This window comes from Motacilla alba, chromosome 1 (assembly GCF_015832195.1).
Source record: "Motacilla alba alba isolate MOTALB_02 chromosome 1, Motacilla_alba_V1.0_pri, whole genome shotgun sequence".
NCBI lineage: Eukaryota > Metazoa > Chordata > Aves > Passeriformes > Motacillidae > Motacilla > Motacilla alba.
In genome coordinates this window covers 26,785,257-26,808,246 of record NC_052016.1, presented here as the reverse complement: position 1 = coordinate 26,808,246, position 22,990 = coordinate 26,785,257, and the positions used below count along the sequence as shown (strand labels likewise).

General features: G+C 39.3%; 1 long non-coding RNA gene across 1 annotated transcript in view; it reads right to left on the bottom strand.

The window, feature by feature from the left end:
- Positions 1-2,299: 2,299 nt before the first annotated feature.
- The window catches only part of LOC119705704, a 215,318-nt gene continuing 194,627 nt past the window's right edge, over positions 2,300-22,990 (bottom strand). Inside the window, exons 2-3 of the long non-coding RNA XR_005258299.1 lie at positions 3,454-3,487; positions 2,300-2,443 (exon numbers count right to left, since the gene is read on the bottom strand). This is a non-coding gene — a long non-coding RNA (uncharacterized LOC119705704). The remainder of the gene's footprint in view (positions 2,444-3,453; positions 3,488-22,990) is intronic.

Genomic DNA, 22,990 nt, shown 5'->3' with positions numbered 1-22,990 from the left:
AAACCCCACGTGTCTTTGGCTGCATGCCAGGGTCTCAGAGCCCCCTGCCAGTGGCTCTGGCCATCCAGGGCACCCAGAGGGGTGTCCTGGGTTCTGACAGCTGGTGATCACAACAAGCAGTACTTAATTTCTTTTATTTATTAAGCACTGGGAAAGCACTTGCAAGTGTGTGTAACACAGAGAAGAACACAGAGAAGAACACAGAGAAGAAAAGGAGCCTGCACTTGCAGGAATTTTTAGTGTAGGAGAGAGCAAGCAGCAGCTGAGATGCAAAGCAGTAAAGTCGGTGGAATAGGCACACCTCGATGTGCATTGTTAGTTCCAACAAGGCTGCAGCAGCTGCAAAAGCCATTTGGAATGAAAAGTTGGAAAGGAAGGGTAAAAAGTAGCTCTTATATCCTTACTGGTCATCCTGCTTTTTCTCTTTCCTTCACTCCAAGTTGGGGGGAAAGAAGGGGGTTTGCTTTTGTCAGCAAAAGCAGAAAATCTCCTTGGGAGGAAAGCAAGCCAATGATTAGTTTCCAGGATTTTTTTAATGAATTTTATGTTTCCTAAATAAAATTAAAAGCCTTCTGGGGAGTTGGCACATTGCAATTTTTGTTTCACAGAGATTCTATTTCTAGTCCCAACTTTTCTGAGTAGGCTTTCTCACTAATGGCAGAAAAGGAGCCAAGGAAAAATATTTGTGCACGTGGAGTTCTGTACAGATTTGTGCACAGAAATGGAAAGCTTGAAGACCAAAATCTAATGCAGGAGGTGGAGAAAGCTACCTGTTTCTGAGCTTTTAAGACAGTTTTAATGCCATTAGGTAGAAATGGACTGACTGGAATATAACAAGACAAACCAAAAATCCAGCAAGTGCATACCAAAGAAGCACAAAAAAGGCAGTTGGAAGCAGTGCGCCAAGTCCAGAGCTATGTTTACAGATGAGACTAAAAAAAAAAAAAAAAAAAAAAGCACACCGTCATACATTTTTTTCTTTCAATGTATGATTAGGAATACCAGCCAAATTACTTCCAGGAAGAATGTCCTATTTACAGGATCTCTAGAGCATCTCTGGGTTCATTCAGCTGACTGTATTGTACAATCACTTCAGTTTAGTTTTCTATCATCTTCCACATTTGCAGTATATTTGTGGCTATTAGCAGTTCTCCGAGGATAATTATTCTCTAAGCAGCAAAGAAATTTCCTCTTTTCCTTACAAAATCTTAGGAGAAAAACTCATGCCCAGAAGGTAAGAGCTCAAAGCAGAATTAAGCTGGATGCCTGAAGATGGGAACTCCCTGTCAAAACCACAGCTTATGTAGGAGGACAACTGCATTATTCTGTTATATGGTCACAGTGCATTTCTTCCCAGCAATTGAGTTTTCTCATTCTTCCTGCAATCTAGAGAATATCCCTGTATTTGCTACAGCTCTAACAGTAAATAAACAATTCTGGAAATGTTCGTGAAAGTGCTTCATTTTGTCATATAGATGCAGACAGAGAATCTAGAAGAGAGAAATAGCTGTTTCCCTATTGCTTTATGAAGTTTCTCACTTCTGACAAGTGGATGTGCTAATCTAGGAACTTACTGATGTCCCCACAAGTTTTTAATTCCATTGTAAGTATCATTGGCACTAACTGCTTTGGGAAGTGTTTTCCAGCCCCTCTTGTACTTTTGGTAGTGAATGACTGCACCCATATAATAGGTTGAATGTAGTACAATCTGAAGAATTAACATTTGAATAGTGCTCATGATTTTCAGACTGAATAGGAGATAACTAAGAAGTTACAAATGTCAGGAGATGGCATTTCTTGTTACAGTTTATGGCCTAGTTTTCAAGTGAAACCAGGTAGAGCTGGATAAGGAAAACTGGAAGGTGATATATCAGAAGAGACATTTGTATTTATTTCTCTGAATCTGTGTTTTTTATTCTAGTTAATCTTCTGTCACAAAATTGATGACAGCTTCTCGTTCCTCCTTCTGGTTACTCCAGGGCAAGTAGAGGAAGAAGATACCCAGTCACACACTCTTTTCCTGTGGTCACACACTCAGAGCTGGAGAAGCTCATGCAGCATAGAAATCACTTTTATAGAGTTGTTATTCTCAAGGCATCTGGTAGAGGACCTCATTGATCTCTACAGAATCCTGAGGAAGGAGAGAGAGATTCTGATCTGTTCTCCTCAATATCCATTGATGGGATTGGGTGGGAACAACTAAGACCTGCATCAGGGGAAGTTTAAATTGAATATTAGCAAGTATTATTTGCCAAGAGGGTGGCCAAGTACCTGAACAGGCTTCTAAGAGGGGTGGTTGATAAAGCTTGAGGATACCACAAAGAAGTAATGGGGATGGCAAAAAAATCAGCCAGAACAAGCTGAGTGCCCTGGTTGCTTGGTGTCCTGAATCCATTCAAAGCAAATACAGATGCTGCAGTGAAAGAGTTCAATGAAGAATCATCTGGAAAGAAAATATAGAGACGCTATCAGCATTGTATCTTGGGAGCTGCATCCTAGAATGCAGGGACTAAAAGCCACAGTGATCACTACACTGGGGTAAGAAATGCTGGTGCATTCCTTATGCTTTATGTGCTAGAGCACAGGGAATGCATATGGGGGAATTATTTACCTCTGTTACATTCATGGTTTTGATATTAGAAAACTGCATACGTTTTTAATGGACACATTTAAATATACTTTATACACAAGAGGTGTGTGGGGGTAGGGAAATGCCAGATAAATTCCTTCATGACTGGAAAAAATATCTTACAGTAGCAGAAGTAGAAAGTTCAGTCTGTTGATTTTATCAGAAAAATAGATTGACAGCTGACTTGATGCCAGCATATAAATATCTTCATGGGAAGAAAATGCAAGGTGCTAGAACAGTATCTTCCTTATTAAAGCAAGGACAGACATAGATATGATATTTGGAAAGAGAAACCAGACAATTTGAGATAAAAAGCAAACTTCTTTTTTAGAAGAAAAATGTGGTTAATTCACTAAAGGGAATTACAAAGGAAAACAGTGAATGTTTTCAAAGCAGGACTAGATAGCCTTTTTATATTCTTGCATTTTAGTGAGCTCCAAACTTGAGCTGGAACATGGGCAATAAGGTGAAAATTAATACCTAGTAAGCATTGGTTTGCAGCATACACAAGAAAATTGTTCTTGCATACCTGAAACACTGGATCCAAACCTCTCTCCTTGAGCATGATGGGCTTACTTAATTCCCTCTGTATTCATATAATCGACACAGAATCACCAAATCACTTAGATTGGAAAAGACCTTTGAGATCATCGAGTCCAGTCTATGACCTAACACCACCTTGTCAACCAGGCTGTGGCACTGAGTGCCACATCCAGCCTTTTCTTAAACACCTTGAATACAGATTTCTCATATCCTTTATGGATATATTTCAAGAGTGGAAATGTCTGGAAAGAGGGAATGGTGAGCCAGAAGGCCCTACTCACAGTTTTGGAAGTCATTCTCCTGTTCAACAACCTACTGAGGAAAAAAAAAAAATACTATCAGTAGGAGAAGTACTAAGACAACTTTAATGAAAGTTACCAGGGAAATATTATTTCAACGGCTTCTACAGACTTTGTAAACATACTGTTTTCATGCCCTCTGTTAACCAGAACAACAGCAAAAGATGTAGCTAGTCCTATTTTAGTGGCTTGAACAACAGTGATAACAAAACCAGCAGCTTTGCTTTTCCCTTCCAGAAAGTAGCAATGTCAGCTAGAATTGGCAGCCAGCTGAAAATAAAGTGAGGCCCCAAACAGCTGAGGTACAACAGTTGACATTTCCCACACTGATGTACATCCAGGCTTCTCTCCCTGTAATTCAGCTTTTTGCTGCTATTTGGAAACAGGATTAAGGCAAGTAAAAGTGAACTGGGAGTTCAATATTTTTTCTCTGCCTTTGTTTGTCTGGTTGCTTTTCCAGAATGACAGGATGCATTTCAGTTGAAGCAGTTGACAGTCTTTGTATGTCCTCACTGCCACCTTTTTATAGAACATTTCTTTTATCTTCTTTTTTTTTTTTTTTCCCTGTAACATTTGCTATTAATGCTACATTTTACTGGTAGTAACTAGGTTTTTTAAGTGTGAAAAATGTTCTTTGGGACATTTAAGACACAGGGAGAGAGACTATTTACAAGAGTATTTAGTGACATGACATAAAGGGGAATAGCTTCAAACTGAAAAAGGGTAGGTTTAGATTAGGTATTAGGAAAAGATTCTTCACTGTGAGGATGCTGGGGCCCTGGAACTGGTTGCCCAGAGGTTGCGGATGTCCCACCCATGAAGTGGTTAAAGCCAGGTTAGACTGAGCAACCTGGTCCCTGCCTCAGGCCAATCTACATTTCTCTGAAATAGGTCTCAGTTTTAGGCAACTTTTATTGGAAACAGAGAATACAGTTCAAAAAACCAAAACAAAACAAGTAAAACCAACCACCCTGGCTGATCCAGAGAATAATCTTCTGGCAGACTGACTGCTTCCAGCACAACCACATACTATACAGAATGTTATGGAGGGCTCAGATGTTGGAGAGAAGCTCTGCAGGTTTCAGTAAAAACTACTTGCTTCATTAATTAATTTTACCAAGGGAGAAAAAAATCAGTACTGTAAAAAGGGAATATGCTTTTACAGAAATGGATTAGCATTTGCAAGTTCTGAAAAACAGACATGAGATTTTGAAAACAAAGTTTGGTACAACTACAGCTGAAAGGAATTCAGACAACAGAGGAGAAAGATTTAAAAAAAGGTTTCATGACTGAGAATACAGAAGTTAGGAAGAGAAGATAAGAGTACATACACAGACAAGAGAATCTGTATAGGGCACTAAAGGGAATGAGCATTGTCTTAATTTATTGAATAAACAGGGTCTGGATGAGGCGCCCTGAATTACACATTCAGAACAACAGTCTAAGGTTGTTTGAACTCTCCCACTTCTGATAGACAAGGATAAGATAAGACTTCAGCTAGAAAGAATTAGAGTAATAAAATAGAAACCTGTGCAGGATACTAAAACAGATTTCTGAAAAAGGAAACCAGAATCACAATTTCATCATTAGACTTTGTGTTAGAGACAAGACAGTAGCAGTCAATGTATCTTCGAGAGCTTGGAAAATGATGATGGGCAGGAAGCTAAGGAAGTTTGCATCAGCTGACGAAAGAGCAAACTGTATGAATTATCCTAAATGAGAACATGCAAAAGTCTTTTGGATTAGAGCTCTGCAAAAAACTATCCCGTTTCATCACAAGGACAGTGCACAAACAGATGAGATCATCCACAATTTCAATGAAAAGGCAAGCTGGCAGATTTTTTTAAAACACACATGAATGAAAGGTGCACCTAGGTTGTGACTTCTTTAAAGGATTAGTTCTTGTCCTCTCCAATTAAAGATCTTTTGAATTAACTCCCATGAGGTAATACATTCATAAGCGGCCAAATATTTCTTTGAAACATGCCAGTAGGACTGAGGAATTCAAACTGAAATATGGAAATATGAAATTGAAATATGGAAGACTCAATAACTAAAAAACAGTGTATTAGCATTAAGAAGCATGGGAGAAAGGTGCTGTAAGACAGAAAAAAGTCAAAGTCAGAGTAAATATAACAGAAAAAAACAATAAAAATAAAGATGATGCCTTAAGCACCATTCAGAGAGAACAATTGGGTTTTGACAGAAATCAGTAGAAAGGGGGACTGTACCAAGGACTAGTAAAGATGAATCCAAAGAAATAATCAAAAGAACAATGAAGACATCAAAACACTTAACATTCTTCTTTTTTTTTCAATTAACTGTTCTTAACAAAAAAAAAAACAAACCCAAGGTTTGCTTTAATTAATTTTGCTTTCTTCCCTTTTTGTGATAAAACAAGAACAAAATAGTCAATCTTTTTGGTTTTAATACAGCATTTTACTTCAACTCAACCCTTTATACTCAAGGGCAAAATGGAAATGGAAAAGGACTTTATTTTGAAGCAAAAATTGTTATATTGATTTTATGATACTAGTGTACCTGGTTACTTTTTGAGCTATGCAACCCAAAAATTATATCTTTTTTTAAATATGAAGAGATAAGAAAGATAGCATTAAAGACAAAACCCATATGTCTGGAAATTACCAAACTTGGAAAGTGAATAAGCAAAGGCTTCATTTCTTAGAGGTGAGAATATGAGAATGAGCAACCCTGAGCCACCCTTGATGTGGCAAAATGCAGAATCATTCTTTCCAGCCCTACTAGTCTAATGCATCCCCAAAATCAGCATAAGGTAGTGAAATCAGCCAGCAGATCTTCACACACCAGGGTTTTTATGAAGGTAAGTCACAAAGAACTGTGTCCTGAGTGGCATGTGTTTTTTTCTTGGCAGCCAATAACAGGTGCTGTAAGAGAACAATGGGCTGTTTCACATACACCAGGGCTGAATCCGGGATGAATCCTGATTACCTCTGTTGTCCAAATGGATATTTGTTTCTGAGAGTGTCTGGGCTGTAACACACAAGTGTGAAATAAATGAGAAAAGCATACAGAGAGCATTTAGAGACAGGAGACTCCGTGGAGACAAATGGAAAGGTAATTGCACAGGAGAACAAAGGGATTTATGTAAATGTACCTAGGTACTTTAGGTGAATATTTCAGTGACTGCATCTCCCCATGCAAGGGAATTCAACTTCTGAACTTTCTCTCTCAACACTTTTTTTTTAATCTTGTTTTTTTTTTCCCCACAGATTTCTGGCTTTAATTGTGCAGATCTTAGACCTTAAGGATGTTGTTTTCTGTTAATGATGATACACAAAGCTGACATGAGGTCAGAATTTAATTAATTTCAGCTCTTTGACTACTTCTAGAAGGCAGCAGGAGAGTGGGAAAGATTAATACTTTATGTCTTTCGAAAAACCAACAACAATTATTTTAAATAAAAAGACCTTCTCTCTCCAGGAGTAACAAAAATGTAGTGTACAGAAATAGATGGCACAATTTGTGACTGTGTGAATTTTTTATGAAGAGGTATTTATTTCTACATTTGCTTCTCCTGAATCATGCGAGTTACAAGCATGGTTTCTGAGAAGTATCCTATTTTTGTGGCTCTGACTGTATACTGCTAATTCCATTTTCAAAGTGGCATATGTATGTTTCTGTCCTAGGAACCCATCAGTAGAAAAGAATATTGAGTACAATTGATCCAGTTTTGACAGCCACAGAATACAGTATTTTGCTTGCATATGCAATCGGAGCATCTGTCTATATCTCCTCAGCCTAGGAAAGAAAATATTCTGGACTTCTTGTTGGCTTCTGTGACAAACATTATCAGTAAAATGCAACAGAGTTGTGCCAATCACAGTAAACATTTTCCTCTGAAAATCTTTCATGGAAGAATAGTAGTTTTTTCACAGAACATTGCTGTATGTGAAACTACTTGCTTTCTCTATAATCAGAGCTTGCTTTTTAAAGTAAACTAGAAAAACAGTAAACTTGTGTTTTATCAACAAACAGCTATTTTTACTCTGTCATATCTTTGGGTACATGAAGACAGTTTATATTCTGTTTCTGTTCAGGCCTGTGAACCCAGTTCCGTAGTGCAGTTATGCAGCTACTGTGAAGAATCTGCAAAATAAACACCATATTGCATCTTGGGTGCTGTAGTAATTCTGCTGGCTGGTAAAAATTACAAGGCAGATGAATTAAGGGAGAATGTATCTTTTCCTGAAAAATAAAAAACAAATGAACCAACCAAATCTCAAACTTATACAGAAGAGACCGTGGAAGAAATGAGTGCTCTTAAAACTTTCTCCAGTGATGGGTACCAATAGATGGGTAGATTGTCTTTTTCTCTCTACCAGAATGTCAGCGCAAAAATAATAATGTCCATAAATACTTTCTCTGCCAGAGTGACATTTCATCCTTAACAGTACTGGTCCCTTACCTCCCTCCACAAAACACTGGGCTTATGTGCATGTCATGGCATTTCTCTCTCATATTTCCTCCCCTTATCTCTTCTTCTTTCCCTCTGCCTGCCTTTCTTTTCTTCTCTGTCCCACTCCATCTCTTTTTCTTTGCTTTCCTCTTCCTTCTCCTCTCATATTTTCCTCGGTAAAATGTCAGTGGATCATCCTCTGCCTGTGTGCTTGTGCACAGAGAATATGGGCAGGACAATTACTTGTTCAAAATGCTATAGCACAGCTTCCAGTCGGGACTGGAAGGAGTTGAGTGGTGGCTGAGCAAGTCAGTCAGAGAGAAGAGTGCATCTGAGCAGGTTTTAGCCATGGCTGATGTGCAGAAGCCATGTGTGCTGAATGCACGTACATGGCAGTAGCTGGCAGTAGGTCTAGTGCTCGATGGGTGACTCTGTATGTGGCGATAAGCCACCAAGTGCCACCTGACAGCCTTGGGTTAGAAACTGGTCAGCAGTGTCCTTGGCCAAGGTGGAGGATCCTGCCTTGAATAACTAAGAGTGGCAACAGGAAGCAGGGCTGAGCAGGGCTGCAAGGCTACTGATTCATCACGCTTAACAGAGGTAACCTGAGAAGGACTCACACCTTAGGGCCTGAGGGCCATAGATGCTGCTCTTCCAGTGCGAGTGCAAACCCAGCAAACCAGGGCTTGATACTGTCAGAAAAGAAGAGAAAGGATCAGCTTCCAGCTAGTGGGGTTAATATAGTCAGCCCTCTCAGCAAGAGGATTTAAAGGCCCTGGTCGGGCCGTAGTGCCATGCCAAGGACATGCTGCATGTGAGCAAACTGGAGCTCAGGGACATGGTGTGACAGAGAGCAGAGAGCAGAGAGCTCCAGTCTGAGACAGGTGTTGGTGCACTGCAGCAGCTTTGTCCAGGGGGCTCACAAGATGGAGTCATTGGGAAGGTGGGAGTACCCAGAACAACTTCTGGAAATATTTGCAGAACCAGGGTGGTGCTCTCCTGGATAACTCCATACTGAGAGCTGCTCTGGGCTTGGCAGGTTTGGCTCTGAAGGTGACATTAGGAGACCTCTGACAGAACTAAGTAGAGACAGGGCATGCGAGCAGCACGTTCAATATTCACAGGCAAACCCACGTGCCATGTAAATAGCCAGAAGGCACAAGGTAAGAAGCTTCAGTTAAATAATTCCTTGGCAATTTCCCCAAAGAGACAAGGACTGTAGCTGACCTGTTCTCACTGCCCCATACCAGGACAATTTGTGTCCCCTCCAAGACCTCTCTGACTCAGAAACATAACCTAGCATTCAGCACACAACCACACGTGGGTGCAGGCACTGCCAAATCTGGGCCTGCATTCACTCCTTCCAAGCAAGACCATTATTCCAGCCTTTCCAGACGCTTTCCAACATTGCAATCTTGGATATCATAGAGGTCATCTCTAAAAAGAAGACAGCTCTGCCATCCAAGCCAATACTGACCACAATCCCCTTATCTTTAGTTTCCTGTCCCTACATGATTCAGTGCCATTATAGTTACTGAGCATAGACAAACTTCTGTCCCATTAATGGAATAGGAGAAAGGAATAGGAATTTAAAAATTCCAGTTGGCAAATCTGCCTGGGTTTTGCTGGTCTTATCTTTCACTGGGAACAACCTTATCAAATCTGAAATTATGTTTCATTCTTTCAATTTTTCCTATAAAAATAACCTCCCACAAACAAGTTGAGTTCATCATAAAAAGGCATATTTCCTTTTATAATTTCTTGTAGAAACACTCTATTAGCATATTGGTGCTATTAGAGTACAATTTCCTGAATCCAAATACTGCTGTGATCAGAGCTGGGGTGATTTTTCTTTCTTTTTTTTTCCCTTTTTTTAATAGAACAGAATATATGGTATTCTATATGGTCTAATTGCAAGTAAGATCATACTTGACAAAGAAAAGCCTGTGCTCAAGCTGAGGTGACAGATAACCTTCAAGACCACTATAGCTTGCTAAGGAATTAGGAGAAAAAACTTCAAAGTGAACTTTTGAATCAAATATTTTGAGCTGGAGCTATGAAAAGGGAATCCAGATCATTCTAAACACCATCTGTTTGCTGAGTGTACTTGCATGTTTTCAATTGCTTTGTTCCACAAACTGCTATTTACTATCTCAAAATGTCTCTTGGTGTGAAGACATCTCATAATAAGATGCTTTTCCATTTGGGGCTACTGTTGGTTGCCCATGCAGTAGTATTAGGATTATTAAACTTCTCCAGGATATGAACAAAGCAAACAAATTAGTGAAACTTTAAAAATAGTGAAAGTTATGGTCTCTGCTATGAGAAGGATGCCTAAAGAGAAATTGCAAAAATAAGAATAATTTAGACATTATTTCTCTCATCATGTGTACTTCCAACTTCATACTTCCCCCCATGTTTATACTTTCTGGTTTTTGATAATTACAAAGAACTGGCACTGCATGTGTTCTGATATGAATGCTAACATTAAAAGTTTCCTACCCCAAACAGTACTTTCTGGTTTTTTCCCTAACTTTTTAATAATGTTTTCTTTTTCTCTTCCCTTTTAAGATTTTACTATCAATGCAAACAGAGATAGAAAAAATAGAAAAGATTTTATAGAAGAATTACATATAGAGCCAATACTTAAAGCTTCAAACAGTAATCTGAGTTGGATTGTACTGTTGAAAGCAGGGATTCATCTGCTTTCTATAAAATACAGCAGGCACAGTGTGCTCCCCTAAATTATAGCATTTAGGGATGGCCTCCTAAATGACTGTCTGTGCCAGCACAATTGTCTGTGCAGCAGAGAACCCCAGACAGCCAGGGAGCTGCTTCCATAGTAGAACTAAAAATTATACCCTGCCTTAGCCCATTTCCACATGGATACTGTTCCCATTTCTGGCGCACCAGCCACAACACAGAGACATTTTGCAGACAATATGGTATTTCACTCTCCCTGCCAGATTAAGTTGGAACATTTATATTCCCTAGGGTCATGGGTAATGGAGAAGTTCCTACAGACAGCATGTTGCCTGTGAACCATGAGTCAAGTTTATCTAAGATCTACATTTTGAGACCCTTAGTCAGAAAAATGAACCCTTATTCTTTCAGGAAGCCTGTTTTGAAGCCAGCTTAGGTAAGTAAATGTTACTGAGGGATATTCTCATGTTCTTGTCAAGAATCTGCTTGTTGCTGAATTAAACATAACTATTTGATTCAAAAAGGATAGTTGTGATAAATTAAGTGCTTCCTGTGTGAAACTCTTTTCACAGTGAAAGTGCTTGCACAGCCAAAGAATGATGGAAAGCTTCCTGTCCTCAGGAAGCAAATATATACGTATATCGTTGCAAACATGTAATGTGGTAATTTTACTGGATATAGAACATAACTACTGATGTGTAGTGTAGTCAGTTCAAACATACTGAAAATGAATGATGATGAGGCCAGCAGATAAGCAAAATGTCTTTATGCTGCTATATAATCAGCTTGATCAAGTTGCATTAACACATCAGTGCTGTTTTGGGCTCAGTGCTATTAGCAGATAGAGCACTTAAAAAATTATCTTGACATTTATCTTCTCCAGTTACATTAACCCATTCCCTGCTCCATTAGAAGTTAATTTATGAATTTAAATTTCTTTTCTCGTATCATTACACAAAAGGTTGTCTGAGAGGAGGGTTGCTTAAGCACTATTTTTGGCCCCTTTGCTTGATATTATTTTCTTTAATTAAATTCTTTGAGTTATTTATGTTGTACTGGCATCTGTTTGTCATTAGGTCCAATACAGCAAAGACAGTGAAGATCAATTAATCCAACATTTTCTGATTCCTCTATGGATCAGCAAAGACACTGAACCATTTCAGTGACACCAGTGGGAGGGGGAGCCTAGGGAGAAAAGGGGCCAAGAGAAAGTCTGGTCTCCTCCACACGGCTTAAGAGGGAGATTCAAAGTGAGCGCGGAATAAGACTTGGGCCACTGGGATTACAGATACATGATACTGCAGGGGAGGATCACAGCTTGGAATAAACCATACATTTTCGAGGGGTGAGACAGAGCATACCATTTAACTAAAATGCAACACCACACCATCCTACTGCCCTTCTCATAACAAGCCCTCTCTCCCCCTACTCACATGATTTAGGCATATAGTAGCATCAACACAGAACAGCGTGGCCTTAAACAATTCCTGAAATCCTCATGGAAATGTATATCCAAAAAGCTACTCTGAGATTGGCTGGACACAACATCTTGGAGTCCCGGGAGAATCTAAGGTTTTGTACCTTTTCTGTTTCCGTACTTGGGGATGCAGTGGAAATATGCTGCTTTTTGGTTATCCTGTCTGTTTTGGATTTCCTCTCCTGATTTTTGAGTGGACCAGAGTTTTTCAGCTTTTTTACTGTTGACCAAAAACTACTGCACCAAACTGCTCAACCTTCACAGACAGTCACCTCTCACCAGAGTGCAATCTTTGGCACTCTTGGTCTGATGGATGGGATTTCTCAGCTTTCAGCGTAGCATCTGTTCCCTCAGAATTTAATAAGTCTTTTACTTTCAGAGTCAGACTAATGTGTAAAGCCTTAGAAAAATCTCATTCTTGGTGTCACCTCTCTTTCATTAGTCTTTGAGTCAGATCCTCACCTTGAGTGTGCTAGAACAGCTTCATTGATTTAAAGGGAGCTGCACTGATTTACAAAGCCAAGGACCTGTCTGCTTCTATTTACAAAGCAGTTCCTCGACCTACTCGAGTGGGTATAGGAGCCTTATAATGAGGGTTTAGAGTCCAATTGTGCAACCAAAATATAATTGTTTCAAAGAACTGAAACGTTGCCTTAAATCACATTAATCTGCTGAGACCGAGTCTGATGCTAATCTTCACATTGTGAGTACCTCTGAACATCTCCATGTACCCTGCACATAACAGAGATCTCAGGCTGGCTTTCAATGACTAAAGCCAGTTCTGAACATCTCTGTGGCCACATAAGTGTAGCATTTATGACAGGGCTTGTTAGTATGCTGAAACAGCTGCCTCCCCTCAGAATGAGACAGCCTGGGTAAGCAGGCTGTGACACATGCTGTGCAATACAGAATATCCTTGAGACTCAGTTATTAAGAACTGGTCCTCTATCACCTCTGTGTTTTTACCACTTTTAGGTAGAAATGTAGTTGCTTACCTTCGCTACCTATGTAGTCTCACAATCTTTAAATGAACTAATTATCATTGCACCACAACAGTGTTGCTGTTGCAATATGGAGAAGATAGCAACTGGAAAAAAACTTTGCACCAAACCCTCCTTCAGCAAAAAAAACCCAGACAAACAAACAAACAAACAAAAAAAAACCAAAACCCAAACAAAAAGCAGAGCATTGAAACTATTGTCAAGAGCTCCCATGTTTCAAGCTAGCCTGGCTAACAGGGGAACTTCTCAGCACCTCCTCCCCTTTCTTACTCAGGAGGCATTAAAACAAAAAAAAAATGAAAGGCAAATCCATATGGGTGCTCAGCTACTGTGCTCTTCAGAAAATGCCCAGCATCCACTGATAAAAAACACTATGGCTTGGAGATCTGTGCAAGCAAGAGACTGGAAGTGGCACTAAGAAAAGCAACCTTTGTGGATTTAATGAAAAGAGATTTGCTCAAGTTTTTGCAAAAAGTTTGTGGCAGAGTAAGAAATTCAGGTGGGATCTCTTGAGCTAACATCTATTTCTGTAGGATGTCCTTCCTGTCTCTGTATAGCTAGAGGGAAATGTCTGAAAAAAATAGCACAGTTTGCACTGCTCTCTAAAATGATTCTGTGTTCTTGTCAGCTGATACATCTTTCTTCATGAAAATCAGTCTCTCATCATCTAACTAGCCCTGCAGCTCTCTCTGCATAGATTGTCATAACTGAGCCTTGACTCTGTTTTGCCTTTGAAGATAAGACAGCGTGTTCTTATAGCAGTATCTGTCTAAATTTCCTAATATTCCAAGCCAGGGGCTGGTCTATGTTTCCTTCTCCTCCTTCTCCCATTTTGTTGTTATTTCTCTTACATGAAAATGTCTGAAGGCTGATATAAAACTCCGAGAAGTCCAATGGAATGACCCATTGACTTGACTAGAAACTGGATCCAATATATAGCAACAGACAATTTCAGAAGCAATTTAATTTAACTTAATTTGGTAAAAATTTAATTTAATCTAATTTAGATTACCTAAGCATCAGAACTAGAGGTACTGCAAGCCAGTGCACTCCATGTAGCAATACAGGATGGTTCAGGGACTTCACCCCCTCCCACCAAGCCAGCACCACTGAGTTAACTATGAAACTGGGAGCAAAGTACTCATGTCAAAATAGCACTGCCCTCAGCCTAATGATTCCCCCAAGAGGCAAGGCTCGTTAGCTTGTGCACTGTGCCATACTAATGTGTCATTATCTGGTATACTTCTATGCCTTCAAACCAGTTTATAGAACTAGAAATTCCCTGTGGTGCTAACAGACATGAGTCGTTTCCCCCATTCCTATTAGAAATCAGGGTATCAATCCATCCCTTTGTTAACTGCTGATGAAAAGGTCTGGGACCTGCTGCAGAGCTGGTCAGCTATCTCTGGTCATAATGGCAGAAAAGCAGCCAAACACTCTTGTAGTAAAACCACTTGTGCCTAAATGTCTGATATATTTTTTTACACCAAGGTAGCATGTTCTGGTGTGGACAAATTACTTCTTCTCTACCCAAGAAGTTCGTCAATTTGAATATAGACTATTTTGAGGTATAATTTGTATATATGTGTCGGCATTTGTGCATATATGTATGGGAATAAATGGAGGCAATTACAACTAGCTGTGTTTTGAGGAAACATTTTAAAAGAAATTTAACAATTTTTCTTGAGGTTTCTCCTGATATTTTCAATGAAATATCAAAATTTCATCATGAAATAGCAAAATTTCTTCGCATTTAAATATTTAAAATTATCCACCTGAACAATTTCACAGGTGAAACATACATTAAATAAATACAGGACTGCTCTGTAGTACATAAGGGGTCTACATTGCGTATACATGGATTCTTTCCAGATTGGAGGTTCTCCTTTTCCTGCCATATAGCCAGCTATTAATCTTCCACTAGGACAATTAATTAATTATTTTCTGGGAATTCAATCCACAATTTTTCTGACAGTTGTGAGTGATGAGGAAAAAATTAGCAGAAGAATGCCAGCAATGTCTTCAAAATCAGTCTAATTCACTCTCTCAAAAGCATTTTGAAATTCATCAGTTGTCACTGGTGTCCAGATTCTGGGATGAAACTATCTTACCTGAAAACCTGAACATATGGAATTTGTCAACATTTGCTCAATGCCTCTGCTGCTGGTTGCACAGCTGATCCAATTCAAACACATCTTCGTTCCTTTAGCTGGCTGGCCCTGTTCCTTTCAAGGATGACTAGATCTTCCCTCAGCAGCCCCAGTTCTCCCTTTTGAGTGACAACTTCTGACGTTTCAGACTTCAGTGAACCGCAGAATTCAGTTTAGAAAGCATCTAGTTTCCCCTCCAGTCACTAGGCACCCTCAACATCTTAATCCATGCCTCTCTTGGGGATCTCTTCAGCTTCCAGACGACCTCCAACTTTGTCTTGTTTTGCAGGTTTCAGCAATTCACTGACAATTCACTTGTTTTGTCATTGAGTTCCACTGCAAGATGCTTTTTCTGTTATGTATGTACAGAAAGCTCTATCTTTTAAGATTTCTTTCGAGCTTAACTTCCCTCATTGTACAAATCCTCATCTTTCTCAGCCAAAGCATTTTCCAAGTTTCCCTGGTCTGCTCCTCAAAGAGACAAGAGAACTACAAAGAATAGCTGGATTGCTTTTTTTTTTTTCCTGCAAAAAGTCCACCCCACTCAGATACATCCATTTTTTTTTCAAATTTCCAATTTTTTCCTGCTATTCATATTGTTACTAATAGAGGGAAACTATGGGACTAAATAACAGCTCTGAATTCTGCTTTCTTTCTGGTGTCCCTGAGTATATAAACTTCTCATTTTCATTTGACTTTAATTATTCTTCATATATACCAAATGCCTGTTTTCTGGAAAGTTTAGGTGCATTCCTAAACAGGCACTTTTTATCAAGCAGAAATTCTTTCAGAAGTCAGACTTTGCATTTTCTTTCTTTGAAAATATTAAATATAGAACAGTAGACATTTGAAAATCAAGGATGCTTGTTTAGCAACAGTTAGACTTTAGTATAATTGCCTAGCTGGTAGAAGTATTTTTAAAAATCATCAGCTGAAATAGATATAGATATATACAGATAGATATAGATATAGATATAGATGATATAGATATAGATTAGATACAGATACAGATTAGATACAGATACAGATATAGATATATATATACATAGATATGTAACTCAATCTTATCCAATGCTACACTTCAGTAATGCCAAGTTGCAGCTTTGGCAAAAAAAGTCTGATTGTTCTTTGTGTCTTTTAAGGTACTGCTGCTGTTTGCTTCTCATTCAAACTTGTCTCCACATATATTTTCATCTTCAGCTGGTAACTGGTGGCAATTAATATCACCCTGTTCCTTATTTGCCTTGAGACAGACACTCTGGAGAGAAAGACAGTTTGAATTAAGATGCCAGGCTGAAATGCAGGCACACGCCCTCTTCCGGGAAGTCTTCCAGAGACACAAAAATATCTGGCAGAGTAATGGGTTACACAGCTGAAAAGCCATGGTAAGATTCAACAGAGACCTCATCTGCAAAAGCTCAGACTGGCTTTCCTTACAAACTATAGAGCAATATTGCAGGCTTTCCCAAGAGATCCAAGGTGCTTTTAGCCCTTATTCACAGGCATTCCTCATGGGTAGTTTTTTTCATTCATTTTTGCTTTCTTGTTTGCAAGAGTTTTCTATATCTGCTTGTTTACACAGAATAATGTAGCAGTCTCAAAAGCCAGCAGAGCAAGATGATGTGGCAGACTACAGACCAAGCTATTGGTCTGTAGATGTGAACCAAGCTATTTAATCCTATTTGTTAGCAAAACTGGTCAGTGTGGGTAGAACAATGTTCTGATGTACCTAAATTGTATTCTTTGTACTTAATCCTTTAGCTTCTGAGAAAGGGGTTAAAGAGGAAGATGGCCATCATCCAGATTAAAAAGCAACCAGAGAATTAACACAGACTTTTGATAAAAAGAAGAAATCAACCTGAAAAGCAATGAATGGGAAACATGAAGATCTGTAACACGGAGCAAAGATGCCAGAGTAGAAACAGAGGGCCAGATAAAACCTGGTCTTGCAGAGACAGGAGCTGCCAGCCAGCATGGTCACCTCTGCCCAGGCCTTACGGAGCAGCCTTCCCATCCATCCCACTCAGTGAGGAGCCAGCCACCGGACTGACAATACGGGGTGCAACATGCAGGATCCCACACCTCAAGCTCCATAGATTATCTGCCAGGGTCCTTTCATAGCAGGTGGATTGTAGAGAGCGGCAACCCCAGAATGAGCAGTGTGTGAGCGGAGGAACCTGCACTCTCAGAGTGTTCTCACAACCCACTGGGTTTGGATGGGCAGGGTGGGAGAATATGTACAACTCTGTAGGGTGAGGGCAAAATTACTTTAGTTTTTTTTTAGGATTCCTTCAGAAGGATGGTTTGAAATTTATAGGTGTTTATTATTATTTTGAAAGTGTTCTATTGTGGTTTATTTTTTGTATAGCCAATGCTGTCCAGTGTGTAAAATGCAGTGCTAACAGTTAATTATGTCATTATTAAAACAAGTTATTTCAACCATGATTTATGATTTGATTTAAATTGTGTGAACCAAGTAGGTTTTTTGTTTGGTTGGTTGGTTTTTTGCCCCTAAGACATGTCTGGCCTTTAAAAATAACCAATATTGCTTGTATCACTGAGATACAGTCAAGATATTTTTGTATCACTGAGAGCAAGGGCTGGATGAGGTCCCAGAAGACCTCTTGCTTCTGTTAAACATCACCTGCTTCTGTTAAACATCCCCTTTCTATCTGCTTGATGTCAGACAGGTCTCAGAGGAACTTCTTCCTTCAGAGCCCCTTTCTCTCATGGGTTTGGTCACATCCTTCTTTACTGTACCTGATGACAATCACTTACTGGCCTGCTCTGACTGTTTCACACCTTTTTGCCAGAAACCATTTCCAACAGGACAGGCCAGAGGTTTTTCCCCAGAAATCTGCTGCTGAGGCCAAGAGCAGAAGCCAGGGACAGCAAGGAGAGACAGAGAAGAGACCTTTTTTTGTCACAATAAGAAATTTCCCATGTATGTATTAACACGTAAATAAAAACAGGAAAGAAAAAATAGTAGGAAGATTACTGAGGAAAACAGGAAGAAGATGTAGAAGGAAGAGTATTAGAAAGCAGAGGAATAGCCTGAGCCATGGGACGTAGGAGGCACACACAGGAAAACAGCTCTGAGAGTCCTTGGTGGAGCTGAACAGAAATTCGGAGAGCTGGAAAAAGAAAAACAAAGCTCTGCTGAAGGAGAGAGAATGAGGTAGGAAATTAAGAGTGATGGCACAAAATACAAAAGGAAAAAAAAGTATAAAGAAAGTGGGGAAAAGAGATCAAGAATCAAGAGAGAAGCAGTGCAATAGATGTTCTCCAAAACTTCCACTAAAATAATGGAGGGTTTATTTTAATTCCCTTTTCTGTTTTTCACATTACTTTAAAATGACAGCCCGTGTTGCTACGCAGTGTGTAAACATTTTTTAGATATCTAGATATAATATTTTTATTTATTCCATTTCAACATTTTAATAAATTAATGAATTCTTCATTCAAGAAATGCTGGAGGGAAAATAAACACACTATTTATGCAGAAAAGAACAAACAAGCAAAAATCCTACAAATGTGGGGTTCAAATTTTCTGTAAATCACAACAAGTATTTCTGTTTCAAAGTATCTGTTTTGCAAAACATTAAAGGATCTCGATTTTTAAAGAATGCCTCCCACATATTCTCTAAAAATCAAACCATTCTGAAGTGTCCAGCTGGCAACCATAATCTGAGACATGCAAAGTTAACAATCATGCCTGGAAACCAAAAATCACATTTTTGTCACCCTTTATATCCTCCTCCCTGCCCACACAGACTCCCTGCTGGACTTGGACATGGAGAGGTCTCCATACTCAAGACAAAGTCCATCTCAAGAATGGTGTCAGCTTCCCCCTCGGATGTAACTTGTTGGAAGTTATTAATCGAATGCCTGTCTTATGCAGTTCCAAATGTGGACAGACAGCTATGCATGACTGAAGTTTAATTATGTTTCTAAAGATGTAAATGAGCCCAGAGGCTTAGGGAATGGGAATGTGTTTTAATAAGTACCAACACAGGTAAAATAAATAAATCTGTTATTTAGTTGGATGGGAGAAAGAGCAAGTTTATATTAATTATCTCTTTCTTCTCATTATAATTGAAGGGCAGCTCAACTAAAAACCCTACTCAAGCAGGACTGTAGAAAAAAGCTGCTTCCACAAGGTCACTAGCTACATCTTTTTTATGTCCCTTGCTAGAGGAACAAAATTCAAGCTAAACTGAAGAAAAAAATATAACCATTTCTTAAAAAAATACATAAACCCATCACTTCCTGCCACAGACATGCACAGCACTAACCTGCTTCCAAAGTTGGTACTAATTTTGGAAAAGCATGCACTGTCTCTTCCTATTAGTAGAATTCCAGTGAACATTCATGAATTTACTATTTAGAGTTTCAAAAATATGGGAAGAAAGTAGCATGGTCCCAAGATATGTATGTGTGGGCATATATACTGAAGCTCTAAATTTGCTAGCCCCTGAACAACTCCCCTAACAAACAGCTTTTTTTCTCCACACTTGGAATTTTAATGTCTTTATTCTTCTTAATGTAACTTGTTTTATTTTAAAGTATTAGAATCAAGTTTACAGGCTGTGGTGACCTACTGATAGCACTACTGCAAACAGAATTTTGCATTACTATAATCAGTCAAAATTATTTTCCTCTTTTCTGACATGATTCTGTGCCAAGGGAGAAAAACACCATTCCTGAGGCTGCAATGTCAAGGAAACAATATTTTCTTAGAACAATGTGGTGGAGTACCTTCTTGGTTTCTTGATCTCCAGACGGCTCTGCAATCCAGCCAATATGGATTCACCCAGAATTTATTACATACAGATTTTTCTCATCTAGAATAACAATCGGTTTACAATCAGTAATAGCAAAAATGTACCTTGCTGATGGCACTTGTCACTGTCTCATCAGATGAGTGTATGTTGCAAACTTACTACCCATAAAATGGGTTGTTTTCTTCTTTATTTTTTTTTTCCTTTGTAAGAGTTTCTATGTGGCTGTGGTAAGTACTGCTATTTCTCTTCCAAGGGTATAGACTTTTGACTCCAATAATTACTCTCATTTTGTACTCTTTGTTCAGCTATTAAAATAGAAGTGTTTCATTTTTTTTTCTAGAGGTTCCCCAACTTTCCAATAAATCTTGCCCCTCTTTCTGTCCATTACCTGACTGACAAATCCTTAAAGTTACAGTTCTCTCCCAAAAGTCAACCAGTTGATAGAAGAAAATGTCTTTGTGATGTTACAAAAGAGAAATATGTCTAAATGGATGTGTGTCATGTTCCTTACATGCTGCTCTGATCTTCTCAAGCCGGTTTGCAAAAACATCCCACTTCTGAGTTCCTAGAGCTTCTCTGGCACACAGTGTCTTTTTACATCTTAGAGGACACTATGGTCATTCTTCTGCAGTTTTTACCACTTTTGTCTCTGTCTTTCTGTTCACCAGAGTTGCTACAGTGTACTGTATTTGAAAATTAAAACCATGAGCAAGACAAAGTCATTCAAATGTCTTTCACTGATCTGAGGTGGTGGGGTGGTGTTGTCTATTGCAACCCTGAGCAGTGGATTGAAGTCCCCATATTTGTTTATAAATCAGAGCTTTGAAAACTTTAAGATTCAGATTGTCTCATATTTTAGGCTTCACTCTTGATTCCCTTGATTTGCTTCTCAATGTAGTTTGCAGTTAATTATCTTACAACACAAGCACCTCAGAAATTGCTATCATACTACTAAAGACACTAAAACACTGGAAAGAGAGTCTTAATATTCCATACTGACAGCTATGCTTCCATGCTACTTCCACAGTTTTTTGGTTTGTTTTCTTTTTTTTTTTTTTTGGAGCACAGACAGAACAGCTGCTTTTGACAATGGAAGTTGTTATGATCATTTTAGTCTAATTTAAGAAACATTCAGTCCTATTCCAATAGCTATATCAGATGAGTCTCTGTCTGACTGTCTGCAGTGAGTGCCATGGTGTTTGGCTTCATTCCAAATAATTCATTCCCAGATGCACTCCACTCCCAAAACAAGGCACGAGACCAAGTAAGAACTACCTTACTCCTCTACAGCTACTGCAGCTGAAGGTGCATCGTGCAAGTAAAGAAATACATGCATGACTCAGAGTCCTGCCACCCTTATGAATCAGTGACTCAAATATTTCCACTGCTATCATGGAGAAAGTCAGCATACTGAATCTCAGATGAAGCTTCTGCTGAACCTTCAAGCATAAGCAAGCCATATGTTTTACATTGTAGGAATCTCATTCTTGACATAATTATCCACTAGTTTAAAATTAAGTTAAGTTGGCAGCAGGCATAGTGCACCACTTATTAGGTGTGACTTTTAGAAGCACATCACCATGTGGTGGGTTGACTTTGGCTGGACATCAGATGACCACCAAAGCTGCTCTATTCACTGGATAGAATCAGCTAGATGGGGGAGGGAAAACATAAAGAAAGACTTGTGGGTTGAGGTAAGGATATGGAGAGATCACCCAGCAAAACACAGATGAAATAAACTCAGTTTGGTGAAATTAAATTATTACCAATCAAATCCAAGCAGAATAATGAAAAATCAAACCAATTCTTAAAATATCTTCCCCGCACCTCACTTTTCTTCCAAAGTTTAACTTCACTTGTACTGTTGGTTTTATTTTCTCCTCCCCCACAGTCACACAAGGGGTCAGAAAGTAGGGACTGTGGTCAGTTCATTACGTTATGTCTGCTAATCTTTCATCCTCAGCAGGAAGTCTCCTCACATTCTCCCCCCTGCTGCAGTGTAGAACCTTTTCCAGAGGAGGCAGTTGTCCATGGACTTCTCCAACACGAGTTCTTCCTGCAGGTAGCAGTTCTTCACAATCTGCTCCAGCATGGGTCCCTTCCATGGGGTGTCTTCAGGAGCAGACCGCTCCAGCGTGAATCCCCCACAAGGGTAACAAGTCCTGCCAGCAAACCTGCTCCAGTGTGGGCTCTTCTTTCCATGGGTCCACAAATCCTGAAAAAGACTGCTCCAGTGTGGGTTCTCTCCATGGGACCAGAGGTCCTGTCAAAAGACTGATCCAGGATGGGTTTCAATGGGGCTACAGCCTCCTTCAGGTATCCAGCTGCTTCCAGCGTGGGGTCCTCCATGGGCTGCAGGGGCACAGCTGCTCCACTGCGGTCTGCGCCATGAACTGCAGGGGAATCTCTGCTCCAGTCACTACAGCACCTCCTCCCCTTCCTTCTCCTTTGCACTTGGTGTCTGCAGGGCTGTTTCTGTCACATATTCTCACTGCTTCTCCTGCTAAAGTTGTATTTTCTTTCCCCCCTACTTCTTAAATACATTATCCCAAAGGTGTTATCACCCTTGCTGATGGGCTCAGCCTTGGCCAGGGGTGGGCCAGTCTTGGAGCCAGCTGGCATTGGCTCCATCAGACATGGGCAACACTTCTGGCAACTTCTCCCAGAATCCACCCCAGTAGTAAAACCTTGTCATATGAACTCATTACAGAGCAACATTAGTAAATAATATTGTAACAAATATTTTTTAGCAGAATACTCAGGAGAAAATTGTAGCTGGTACTAATATTATAACCAGAGAAAATAATCTAATTTTGGCAGCAAAAAAAGCAAAAGCTACAGCTGAAAACCCCACAAAAAGAAATAGGATGTTGTATAGCACAGTAGCAATACTGGATTTTTTTTCTTACTATGAAAAAGGATTAGTTAATTTAACATTATATAAAAGAAAATTGAATTCCTATAAG